Genomic DNA, 13534 nt, shown 5'->3' with positions numbered 1-13534 from the left:
GAGGGCAGTTGCTTTAGTATAGAGATAAGAAGCCTAGTTTTCCAAGTCTCTATCCAGCCAGGAAGGGCTTTGTATTTCTAATTACGGAAAGAAGTATTTGAGTCCTTTGGAGGTGATTGTCTGATGCCACCTTTCAGAATTGCAGAGACAGATAGATCTGTCCTTCACAAGAGACACGTTGTTGAGTCCGAGCCTTATCAATTGGCTGAATTCACTGCCAGGACCGAATTCACTGTGGGACTGTGGAACAGATCAGCACTCATGGGCTTCATGCCCTGCCTCATGGTATTTGTTTTCCTTGAGGTATATAGCAGAGATGCATGGCCATCACTCGCTGCTGTAGAGCCTTTGTGTGAGTAGGAAAATGTACCCCTTCTTCTGTGTATGCTGCTCCTCACCAGGTATGTAGTTTCCTGAGTGGGGTTATAGGCTGGATTTCAGCCCCTGTCCAATCTCCCTTTAACTGGAGAGCATGCAGTGTTCCACATGGTGGCCAGGAATTGGGGAGCAGAAGCCTGTATTTATTCAGAATCAGGAACTCTAATGCCTGCATGGATATATATTTGTCTTTCATTAACTTGTTACCCAAATGGTTTTTGCTACAAGTACTGAATGTCCTAGAGATTTCAGCTAGAGCCAGGAGCACTGGAGGGAACAGAAGGGAGAAGTGGTCTCACTTTCTGCTAAACCCCAGTCATCTGGTTATCAAAAGAGCATCTTAGATCAAGGGACTCCTTATTTATCTGGACACCCAAATCTTTTGTTCAAAAGTATATTTGGCACCAGAGTATAGCACAGTTACCTATCAGGTTTAATGTTGTTCAGGGCTGAACTTGTCTTTTTATAGTAAGTTCAGGACTGAAGTAGTTGGAGAAAAGGTAGACTTTGATATTATCCAATTTAAAATAGTACCCTTGGAAGATTGATGAGTCCTTGGAAGGACCTATAGTAGAAGAGTTACAGGGTAATTCTTAGGCTTGCTTAAAAGTATGACATAAAGAAGCAAAGGGAGATAGTGGAGTGAAGTTAACCACTCAACTGAGGTGCCATTGATAGCTTGTTGTGTGACTCAGGACAGGTTATTTCATCTCTCTTAACTCCTGTTTTCTTTGTCAAGAGGGGGACATTAGCATCTGCCTTCCATACTCATAGAATTGTGTAGGGGTAAGTAGCATAACTTAGGTGCTTTTCTTTTCTTTTTTAAAAGATTTTATTTATTCATGAAAGACACAGGGAGAGAGGCAGAGACACAGACAGAGGGAGAAGCAGGCTCCATGCAGGGATCCCAATGCAGGACTCGATCCCAGGACTTCGGGATCACGCCCTGAGCCGAAGGCAGACACTCAACCTCTGAGCCACCCAGGCGTCCCAGAAGTGCTTTTCTTAAAGCATGAGGTGCTACCTACATGGTGGTGTAGTTGAGAACAGTACACAGACAGACATTCCTCCACTCTTTATAGAGGGAGATGGCATTAAGAATCAGCTAGAGAGGAAAACTGTGACAGTGTTAAGACTAACCACATGCTCTTCTCTCTTCTCCTCCTTCAGACCTCTGCTTCAAGTTACCTACTCAGAAGAGCTTCCATGACCAACTTAAGTGGGCCCCTCCTATTAAGTCAAGGAATCTGTGCATTTCCTTCCTGGCACTCATACTTTGTAATTACATAGTTATTTGCTTATTTATTGTACATATCCTCCACTAGACAGTAAACTTCCCAAGGGCAGGCACTGTTTTCATTCCCCAACATAAATTTAATGCCAAGCTTAGGGCCTGACATACACTACACACTCAATAAATAATTTGATCAATGAAGTGTGAGGCGACAAGACATATTGGTCTTCTGCCTGGGAAACAGCTACTTTGGGAATGCCCAGGTATACATCTCATTCTTTTGTGGGTACATCCAGTGGCAGAGGACTGTCTGTACCTGAGACTGCTATAGCACCACCAGGTTGCAGGTTCTAAATGCCACGGGCTGGATTTGTGACTCATCTCAGCCCTTCCCCCACATGTCCCTTTCTACCCATTTAGAGACTCTAAACTCACTTGCACTCAGGTGCACATTGAATTTGGTGAATCTGTCCCTTCGAAGAGAAAACTCACTCTAAACTATAGAACTTGGTTCCAGGGAGATGATAGCTTGTCAGGCAGTGAGCATGTGTCCTATTTGCTATTTATAAAGTGTCCCACCCTGGCTCTGGTCAGAGGCCACACCCATTGGGTTCCCAGCTGTCTGTCCCCATCTTGTGCCAAGCAGTGCATGTCAGGTTCTTCCTTGGTATGTGAGGCGTATTGCAGATTTCGTTCATAAATGCTGCTGAGTGTCCTTCAAATTACTGTTCTCTTGGGACACTGAAAAGATGACCTTTTTTGGTTTATTTTTTAATTTTTTAATTTTTTTAAGATTTTATTTATTTGTCTGACAGAGCACAAGCAGGGGAGCAGTAGAGGGAGAGGGAGAAGCAGACTCCCCACTGAGCAGGGAGCCCAAAGTGGGGCTCAATCCCAGGACCCTGGGGTTATGACCTGAGCCTAAGGCAGATGTTTAACCGACTGAGCCACTCAGGTGCCCCGAAACAAAAATTTTTATATGTATAAACATTTGTATGTATCTGAGCCAGTATGAATTTTGGGGATAAAGGATTTATTAGACCTTACAGAATTGAGGGAGGAACTGGGAAAGTGAAGGTCCAGATTGGGGTGTTGGAGTCAGAGAAGAGTCACTAAACAGTCTGCCTGAAGTATCAGGATGAGGGGACAAGACAGAGGCTACAGAGAAGTCCGAGAAGCCTGCCATGGCCATTTCTGGAGCAGGGCCACCAAAGGGAAGCTCCTGGAGAGCACTGTGGGAAGCTGTTGCTTCTGGGCAGCTACTGTCCATTCTGGTCCATAGCCAAGTGTCTGGTCGTGGGCCTGTGGCTGTTGCTGGGTCAGTGGGTCAGCAGTGAGATGGAAGAGCAGTGTAGTGTGAGGGAAAACAAGGACCTGTTGGAATCTGTCAGGCATCGCTGTCTCTATTACCATATTTGACTGCCAAGACCCTCAGAGAGTAATGGCCACTAATTCATTTCCATTTTCCAAAGCTCATACAAATTCCTTTTTTGGCCAGCTCTAACTGGAAACCCTAACTGGGGATTCTGGGGAACATAGTTCCCAGCTTGAGCAAGCTGACACAGCACTGTCCAGATCAGGATCCCAAGGGCCCCCTCTTGCCCTTTCCCAGACGATAACTCCATTCTGCCACTCCCAATCATTATTTTGACTGACTTCTGCACCATAGATTTGAATTCATTTGCTTGTGATTGTTACATAAATGGAGTCATGCAATATGATCTGTTTGTTGTGTGTGCCTTCTTTGCTCACCATTGATGTGTGCATTCATCTTTATTGCTGCATGTTGCAGTGGTTTGTTCTTTTTCATTGCTGTATAGTGTTTCATTATAGGAGTATAAATTGCTTGCTTATTTCTCATTTTGCTATTTTTGGTCATTTGGGTTGTTTCCAGTTTGGGAGTATTATGAATAAAGCTGCTATAAACATTCTTGTATTTATCTTTTGATCTACATAGACATTTTCTTTCTTTTGGATATATCTATAAGAATAGGATTTCTGAGCCTTATGGTTACATTTAAGTTTAGCTGCAGGAACTACTGCTGAACAGTTTGTAAGGTGGTTGTGCCTGTTTACAGAATGTCTGAGAGTTCCAGGCGTTCCATTTAGTCATTCTAATGGTTATGTAATAGTATCTTGTGGTTTTGCTTGACACTTTCCTGATAACTAATGATTTGGGGCACCTGTTCTCTAGATGTTTTTTGGCAATTTGGAGGTCTTCTTTTGTGAAATACCTGGTCAGATCTTGTGCTCATTCTTCATTGGGTATCTACATCTTTCTTATTGGTTTGTTCAAATCCTTCACATCTTCTGGATATGAGCCTTTTCTCAGTTACAAGTAGCCCTCTGGCCTTAAGGAGGCATGTTCCTCCTGAAGCAGTGAATATGTGGATGTTAGGCATGTTTGAAGAGGGAAGCCTTTGAAAAAATGTGGTTATTTATTACTCTTTTCTTAGGGAATTAATACAGTGCAGTATTAGAAGTTAGCAACCCAAACTACATGTGGTTTAAAAATAAAATATTGGGCCCACAAATATTTTTACTGCTTTTTAAAAATACAGTTTATCTTGAGCACTGAAAATATATACAAACCAAAACTGTAATTCACTCCATAAGGTTTGAATGTTTGTTGTGGATCTGACTCAGCTAGAAGCTGGGGATAGGAACCTGGCTATGAAATGTGCTGTGTTCTAGGAGCACAGAGTCCAGTGAGAGGTATTTGACCCACAGAGGAGATCTGTACTGAGGAAGAAGGGAAGAACAAAGTTGGCTAGAGAAGCACTCAGAGAACATATGAAGCTGAAGCCCTGGTGAGTGAGTAGGTTCATATTCATCATCTACCTTGGTTTAAAGATTGAAGGAGGTTGAATGTGTATGCATGGGTGAGCAAGCGCACCGTAAGCTGTGAAAACAAAATGTTCCTGGAGCCAGCAGTTGTAAGTGGCTGAAGAATGGGGCGCATGATGGGAGGTAGAAAGAGTGATGAGGATGGGGGTGAGGCAGGTGCCAGCATGGGCTGGCAGTCAAGCAGGTTAGTCTCTCAACAAAATGGTATCTTCCAGAGTGTGTAAACAGGAGAGTGACATGATTAGATTTGTTTAGAAAGATCACTTTGGAAGAAATGGTATGTGAATTGGGATTTCAGACTTGAGACAGGGCCTGTAAACTTGTACACCCATGTTCATAGCTGCATTATTGATAATAATCAAAAGATAGAAACAACCCAAGTTGTTCTCTTGATGGGTGGATATATACAGGCAGTGGAATATTCTTCAGCCATAAAAAGGAATAGAGTTCTGGTACATGCTGCAATGTTGGTAAACATTTGAAAACATTATGCTGAAACAAACCAATGTCTCTGCCTGCCTCTCTCTCTCTCTCTCTTTCTCTTTCTCTCTCTCTCTTTCTCTTTCTCTTTCTCTCTCTTTCTCTTTCTCTTTCTCTTTCTCTGTGTCTCTCATGAATGAATAAATAAAATCTTAAAAAAAAAACCCTCTGAAGAGGTGGAAATATTCTGAAACTAGATTTAGTGGTGATGGTTGCAGAACTTGATAAATTTACTAAAAATCGTTGTACATGAAAAGAGGTAATTCTGAGTGTAAGTTCTCACCAAATCTGTTTGAAAAAACATCCTCTCCAATCGTAAGCACTGCAACTGTTTGTCCTGCCTAAGTGCTACTCTTTTTGGGCAACCAGAGCCCTCCTCAAAGTCCTTATGGCTCTTGGCCAAGTCCTTCAGTTCCATCCAGAAATTGGCCCAGTTTGTAGCTCTCACCTGGCTCCTCTCCACCTGCTCTGCCTCATGTATCCAGTACCTAACCTGGTTGGACTACCAACCAGTTCTGTTTCTTTTGTGAGGCTAAAAGGTGAGAAGCTCAGGCTCTCCCAGAGGCCAGTTATACAGTTTGTGGCTTATTCTAATCCAGTGCCTCTTATTTTCCCTTGCTGTTTGGCGGTCTTAATGCTCTGTTAACACCCAGGTTACAAGGTAAGTAGGATATTTCATTGAAACTAGAATCTTGCAGAATGGACATTTTTCAGCAGTTTCATTTGAACATTCAGTGGGAGAAGAGGTTAAGTAATGATTCTAGTTGTCTTATGTATTCTGTAACCTCTTTATTCTCTTCTGCGTTCTTCCCCCAAATTGTCTAGATGATTGAAAATGAGGTAAAAACGTGTTCCTGTGCTCACTTCGGCAGCACCTATACTAAAAAACATTTTCCTGCCTTCACCCCAAATGCCACTCTACCAGTTGGATTGCAGTCAAGTTTGGTTCACCATCTTATTATTGACTTTCTCTTTGGGAGCTATAAGTATATGGCAGTGATCTTGCCTACCTTCACTGTCACTAGCAGGTATTGAGGCTTTAATACGAACAAGTAGGTTAAAGTGCCCCACAGGAGATGGGCAGCCAGAGCACAAAGACAGGTTGCCATTTTGATGTCATCCCAGTGTGAAAATTCTTGAACTCTAGAGGGTATCACACTGTACTTAGAGGTGCTCTGAGGCTTCCAGTCAGGGGCCTTCCGAAATACAAGATGGCTTAGTTAAGGGACTTTTAACGCAAAGTCTTTATGTCTGTTATGCCCAGTATTTGGATCGCATATGTATTTAAGTTAGAATGCATTCATTTTTTTCTGTCCCAAAGTAAGTGATATTTCTAAAGGTGGTAGACTTAATACTCAAAAGAGGAACCTTAGAGGGTGAGATGCACCTACCTCAGCTTGTAGTGCTTGGTACTGAGCGGCCTTGACTCATGGCCACAGGCAAGAAGTCTTCCAGTTGGTGAAAGGGCAGGTGGCATCCTTGGTTGCCTTCTTCCTAAGTATAGCTTCCCTGGAGTTGGACCTGCCTAAGCCACAATGGTGAGAGGATCAAGCAGTAATACTTTATAGTAGCCCCTAGGGAGCTTTTGGGTTCTCTCAGATTTTAGATTTCAGTCCATGGAGCAAGCCAAAGTGCTCACCTGTGGACCAGAGCCAGCAGGTCAATTAGCAGCTGTTCTGTGTTTGTAATAAATTAGGCAAGGGTTTTAGGAAATCAAGTGGTGAGCGAGGAGCAGCTTGTAGCCTGATACTGTGCTGCTGCCGCCAGAGAAGGGTGCCTGGTGGCAGCACTGGGTCTCTTGGCCATCATGTGTTGGCATTTTAGGACAGGAAAAGTTGGGGAATATAGTGTTTAGGCCCTTTCAGGATCATATCACCTAAACTCATTGGCACTGAAATAAGTAAAGGTTAATTAGTCTTCTCTAGAAGCACTTTGGTAGGTTGCTAGCTATTAGCCCTGAGTAGGTGGGGTTTTGTAGCTCAGAGGTCTCAGGGCAGTTGGTTTTGATGTTTGGTCTTTGGGAGAAGGGAAACTAGTGTTTTGGCAGTACTTTAGCAACCCCCCCAAACCCCCCAGCCAGGGTGAAGGGTCATCCCCAAGAGCAGGATGTGGTACAAGTAGGGAGAAGTTCTGGGCTGTACACGTTCAAGAGCCTGCCAGAGTGTAGCATGGGGGAGTTTTTAATATTCCTTAAACATAAAAAAGAAAAGCTTGTTGTTATTCTCTTTCTTTAGATGTTTCATTTCTAACCAGATGGACTCTTCCCCATGTGAAGGAGTTAGAGATGTAACTATGGGAGTGATTATCTGATGTCACAGCTCAGCAGGAATCAGAGTAGAGTGAGGGCTTGGCCTTGAACATTTGATACAGAGAAGACTGCTGTTTCACTGGGGAAATTATGCCTAAGTCCCATACCCTTTCAAGCTAATTCAGAAGGGAAAGTATATTCTATGGAGCTGGTTTAAGATTAGCCCTCTCAGTTTATTTCTGCCTTGGAGAGAACAACTGAAGTTTTTTCTATGAAAGTGGTTGAAAAAAACACGGCCTTGGAGCCCAGGTAGATCGAGTTGGTTCTTTGGCGCATAAAGCTGAGGTAGAGGGGGCACATCTACCTTACTGGGGAATTAAGACCGCTTTCCTTTGTTAGCTGTCAGCCTCCTGAAACAGCTTTGTTTTACCGCTCCTGTGTTACAGCCACTCTTCTCAGAAGAGTGCCTGCTTAGCTTGCTTCAAGTCTCTCCGGTCTTTTCTCCTTCCTGTCTCCAAGAACCACTGGGGGGTATCTGGTGGATGTTTTTTCTTTAGACTTTCTAACTTTGGGGGGATTCCTGGGTGGCTCAGCGGTTTAGTGCCTGGCTTCAGGCCTGGGGCGTGATCCTGGAATCCCGGGATCGAGTCCTACATCATGCCTGCTTCTCCCTCTGCCTGTGTCTCTGTGCCCCTCCCAATCTCTCTCTCTCTCTCTCTCTCTCTCTCTCTCTCTCTCTCTCTCTCTCTCTCTCTCGTAAATAAATAAATAAATAAAATCTTTAAAAAAAAAAAAAAGACTTTCTAACTTTGGAAGCTTCTTCAGTGACTTAGAGATCATTTGACATCTTAAAAAGGCAAATATCCTGGAATGTGAATTGAAAGCAGTTGTCCTTTTTATAATCTGGAACTGTCCAGAGATGCCTTAAGGAACTCAGCTTTGGCCAGTTCCTTGTCTTTCTCTCACACCCTAAATCAACAAGTTAATGACAAAGTAATTGTTCACAAATACCTCTTCTCCTTTTCTATACTTCTGTGACGCTGAGCATTGTGGCCCAAGCAAGCCTTTCATTTATCTTTTTCCTTCTTTCTTGGCATCTGCTTTTCCACTAACATGTGTACTAAGTGCAAGTATAAAAATGAACTGTTCTTCCTACTAACTAGCATCACATGAGTAACGGGTAGACAGAAATGGACATAATTCCAGAATGGTAAGTGTTGAAAGGGAGGTATGTACCAAGGTGAGAAGAAACTCAGAGGAGGAGGTGACTAACTTTGGCAGGAGTTTCAGGTAGGTGGGGTAATTTCAAGTGGACAGAGAGAAAAGACATGAACAAAGCTGAAGAGACTTGTAAGGGTATGGTACAGGGATGCCTGAGTGGCTCAGAGGTTTAGCGCCACCTTCAGCCCAGGGTGTGGTCCTAGAGACCCTGGATCAAGTCCCATGTCGGGCTCCCTGCATGGAGCCTGCTTCTCCCTCTGCCTGTGTCTCTGCCTCTCTCTCTCTCTCTCTCTCTCTCTCTCTCTCTGTCTTTCATGAATAAACTAAAAAAAAAAAAAAAAAAAAAAAAGATTAAAAGGCTGGGGCACCTGAGTGGTTTGGTTGATTAAGCATCTATCTACCTTCTACTCAGGTCATGATCCCGGGTTCCTGGGATGGAGCCCCGTGTTGTGCTCCCTGCTCAGCGGGGAGCCTGCTTCTCCCTCTCCTGCCCCATCCCCTTGCTGTGTTCATGTTCCTCTGTGTGTGTGTGTGCACGTGTGTGTGCATACTCTTGCTCTCTCTCCCTCTCTCAAGTGCTTTCTCTGTCTTCAAATAAATAAATGCAATCTTTTTTTAAAAAGATTAAAAGGCTGTTGTAATATAGTCCAAGCTAGAAATTGTGGGTGCTTTTACCAAGACAAGGGTGGTAAAAATGAACTCTATAAATAGAAATACTAGAGAGTTAGAATCAGCGGGACTTTGCTTTTGGTTGATTGGATTAACAGGTGATGTCAGAGGTGGGTCTGAGATGACCCCACATTTCCATTTGGTTGGTGGCTGGTGGTGGCATTAGACTATGTAAGAGAGTGTGAGTTGGGGGAAGAGAACAGAAATTTGGGACGTCTCAGTCTGAGGTAATATGAGATATCGAGGTGAAGAGGCTTAGTAACATGTAGACCTCAGGAGCAAGGTCACAAAAAAGAAAAGTTTAGGGGTCACCTATTTTATGAAAGACAGGGGCAGATGAAATCACTGAAGCCACTTGCAGGAGCTGAGCAGCAATGAGTATAATAGTAGGAGAAGCAGGAGAAAAAGCCAAGGGAGGGGCAGTTTCTAGGAAGAGCCACTGAGAGGGAACAAGTAAGATAAGGATTAAAGTGTCTGAGCCTTTCACAATTAGGAAGCCATCAGCAACCTCACTGGAGTGATGGAGATAGAAGCCAGATTGGAGAAGGAATGAAAAGATGGACAGAAGAGTCATTAAGAGGTCATAAAGTGGTGGCAGAAGAGTAGACTGCTCTTTGGGGAAGCTCAGTTGTGAAAGCAAGAGGGAGAGGTTGGTAGGTTGAAGGATGTACAGGTTTAGTGGTGTGTGTGTGTGTGTGTGTGTGTGTGTGTTTAAGATGTATTTAAGATATCCTGCCAGCATATTGGCAGGCTAAAGGAGAAGTAAGCTGCTAATGAAGACATTTTAAAATGTATGGTAGATAGATGGTGGTAATGGTTATACAACACATGAATGTACTTAATGCCACCAAACGGTACACTTACAAATGGTTAAAATGGGGGAAAAGTTTACGCTAGTAGATGGAGCTAGATTCAGAGGAGAATCATGTGGATGGGATGGACAGCCTCCGGCTGATGGGATCTTTCTCTGAGATGGGGGAGCAGGATGGTGAGGGCATCCTTACTCTCTTATTGACCAAGTGAGAGGCAAGAGCATGAAGAGTGGAAGGGTGGCATGGAGTAGGAGACCTGAGAACACAGCCAAGGGTACAGAAACCAGTGTGGTGGGTTCCATGAAAGAATTGCTGGGTAGGATTGAGCCCCTCACCCCGCCCCCGCCCGTGGTTGGAGTTGATGGTATGATATGGCCACATCAGTCTGCACTGCTGACTTTTTTTCCCCCTCTCCCAACAGTTCAGAAAACTTATTTTCTGAACAACAGCCCATTCCCATTCCACTTTTGAAGCTGGAATTTTAAGTGTCTAGTTTTCTCTATTTGGCTCCCTGTCTCTCTACCTAATCTCTGGGCAGCCTTATCAGAAGCTGGTGAATAGTGAAACACACAGTAACCCTTTGTCATCCTGCCTTAAATGAGAAAGTGCTGCCTTTTCAGACACTGTCGGCTTAACATAGGTTTGTGTTTTTCTGATGCAGATTTTTAAAATACATAACTTGGATTTAGAAATATTATGGGTCCTTCACTTACCTATCTAGGGAAGTGGGCCGGGGGCTGTTATATAGCATTTCATGACATTGATACCACTCTTTTCTGGAATCCAGTTTCTTTTTTAGGGGACAGTTACTTTAAACCTATTTATTTGGCTTTTGATAACAGAGCTGCCTCCAGGTTTGGCTCCTGTCCTGCTCGCAGGTCCGAATTGGGTGCAGTGGCCTGCTGGGCAGAGCATGTATAAGGCAGGTCTAGAGTAGCTCGTGGTCATGGAGAAGTACCAGATGACCCAGCAGACCAGAGGGTAGGAACCATCTGGATTTCCCTGTATGTATATTCTTTCTCCCAGCCTGATGGCACTTGCCTAAAGATACTCCATCTGTTTTCATTTGATACGATTTGTGTCTCAAATCCTAATAGAATTCTGCCTGAATCCCCAGATGTCTGGGCAGGTTGGAGAAGATTATGAACCTATCCACTTATTCATATAAGAGGTAATTATTGTGCATCTGCTGTTGAACCAGGAACTGTCCTAGGCACAATAATACAGCAGCAAACAAATTGGCAACAATTCTTACCTTCATAGAGCTTACATTCCAGAGAGGAAGACAGACAGTAAATAAATGACATTTATAGTATGTCAAGTTGTGGTGAGTGCTTCAGCAAAGACCAGGGAAAGAGGATAAGCAGAATGGGGAGTCAGTTTTAACTAACGTGGTGAGGGAAGGCCACACTAAAAAGGTGACATTTGGATAAATACCCAAGGGTAGTGAGAGAGTAAATCGTGCTCATGTCAGCTCCATGAGAAGGCTTCTGTCCTTGAAGGCAGAGAGTTTTTTGCCTCTCTGTTCACTGGATTGTTTCAAGAACCTAGGAAAGTACTCAACACATAATACATGCTTAATATTTTTTGAATGCATAAATGATCTGAGGGAAGAGTATTTCAGACAAAGAGAGCAGCCAGTGCAGAGGCTGAGATGTGTGTCTGGGGTGTATGAGGAACAGAGGAGAGGCCAGTCTGGCTGAGGGAATGTGTCAGATGGATGGCAATAGGGGGATAGGAGAGGGGTAAGGTGTGTATGGGCTGCAGGTCTTTCAGGACTCCTGAGACCTTTTAAGGGTGTCCATTAGGTGAAAACTACTTGCACAGTAATACTAAGATGATGTTATTTGCCCTTTTTTCCACTCCTTTATACTCATGACTGTATAGTAGAGTTTTCTGGTGGCGACATGATATGTCTGTGTTGCAACAGATGGAATGCAGAAAGCAGATATGGGAATCCAGCTGTCTTTGTAAGACAGACATTAGGGAGATTTGCAAAAATGTAAAACATCACTCTTCTAAGTTTTGTTTTGGAAAATATTTTTGTTTTTCATAAAATATGTTAATTATGTGGCTATGTAATGGATTGTTATTTTTAAACGAACTAATAAATTTTGAAATTTTTTTCTCTTTTAACCTCAAATACCTTAAATATAGACAGACCTTTGGGCCCTCATATTTTTTTTAAATTTTTTTTGGGGGGGCCCTCATATTTTTAAGAGTATAATGGAACCCTAAGACCAAAATTTTGTGAAATACTGTTACAAGGCCTTGTAGGCCATTGTAAAAATATTTGCTTTTTCCCTAAGATGAGAGCTATAGCCATGGCTCTGGCGAGTCAAACAAGATGAAATTTAGTGAAAATAGTTAAAAGGCCCTGATGGGTCCTGAAAGCAAAGCACATAAATACAGGGTGAGGAAGACATATTTTAGAAACAACACATCAATAATAAGAATTTGGAGTTGTCCTATAAAGTGTATGTCAGCAGTTGAGTGTACATTTCAGTCAGGCTCTTTCCTTTTTTTAGTTGGGCCTACATTCTGCTGGAGGAGATAGACAATAAGCAAGTAAATCACATACTGTATCAAGTGATAACAAATACCAGACAAAAAATAAAGCAAGGTGAGGGGGCTAAACGGTGATAGGAAACTGGTGCTTTTTCGTGTAGGTGGTCAGAAAAGGTTTGACTAATAAGGTAGTATTTGAGCAAAGATCCGAAGAAAATGAGGAAGAAACCATGTAGCTGTCTGGGTGGAGAGCATCAGGCAGAGGAGCAAGCAAGAGCTGAGACTCTGGAGGGCAGTCTGTGGAGGGTGCATGAAGAACAGGAAGGGGCCAGTCTGGCTCGAGCCTAAGGAGCATAGGGGACAGTGGTAGGACATAAACAGGGACATATGGAAGTGGAGGCAGGTCACTTGAGGCCTTATAGGTCATTGCAGGACTTTGGATTTAACTATGAGGTGGGAAGCCTTTGGAGCATTTGAGCAGAGTATATCACCTGATTTGACTAACATTTAAGTGAATGCTAGGGCTGCTATATAGAAAGTATTTGTGGTTGGAGTGGGATTTGAACAGTGCACACGGAGAGAGGCAATTGTAGTAATCCAAGTAAATGATGATAATGACTTTGACGAAGGTGTTAGAAGAAGAGATGGTGAAAAGTAGTTGGCTTTTGGCTGTATTTTGATGATAGACTGAAATTACCAAGGAATTGACCATGAGATGTGACAGAAGTTAGGATAATTACAAGGTTTTTGGATTGAGTGGTGGATAATGGTATCATTTGCCAAGATGCAGAATACTAAGGAAGAAGCAGGCTGAGGGTAGGAATGGGAACCAAGAGCTTGATTTTGTGTATGTAAGTTTGAGAGGACTGTCAAATATCCAGGTAGAAATGTCAAATAAATAATTGGTAATACAAGTTCAGAAGAGAGAAAATAAATATTGGAGCACCACCCACTATCTCTGCTATAAAATGGTGCTTGAAGCCAGGGGACTAGAGGATTTTCAGAGTGGATTGTGTCATGAAATCAATACAACAGAGATCAGCAATTTTTTTTTTTAATGAAATAGAAGACAATATCTCAATAGTAAGGGTAAATTTTGTGAAAGTCTTTTAAAAATTATATAAACATATAGAGAGA

General features: G+C 42.8%; 1 protein-coding gene across 28 annotated transcripts in view; it reads left to right on the top strand.

Moving 5' to 3' along the window:
* MICAL3 (microtubule associated monooxygenase, calponin and LIM domain containing 3) overlaps positions 1-13534 on the top strand; it is a 218928-nt gene that overhangs the window by 73139 nt on the left and 132255 nt on the right. The window contains exon 4 of one of the 28 annotated variants that reach the window (XM_072799686.1): positions 4307-4422. The exons of the other annotated variants lie outside the window; for them this stretch is intronic. The gene's annotated coding sequence lies outside the window, so the exon portion shown is untranslated. The remainder of the gene's footprint in view (positions 1-4306; positions 4423-13534) is intronic. 28 annotated transcript variants of the gene reach the window in all.

Source organism: Canis lupus, chromosome 25 (assembly GCF_048164855.1).
Source record: "Canis lupus baileyi chromosome 25, mCanLup2.hap1, whole genome shotgun sequence".
NCBI lineage: Eukaryota > Metazoa > Chordata > Mammalia > Carnivora > Canidae > Canis > Canis lupus.
This window is presented reverse-complemented; position numbering and strand designations above follow the sequence as displayed.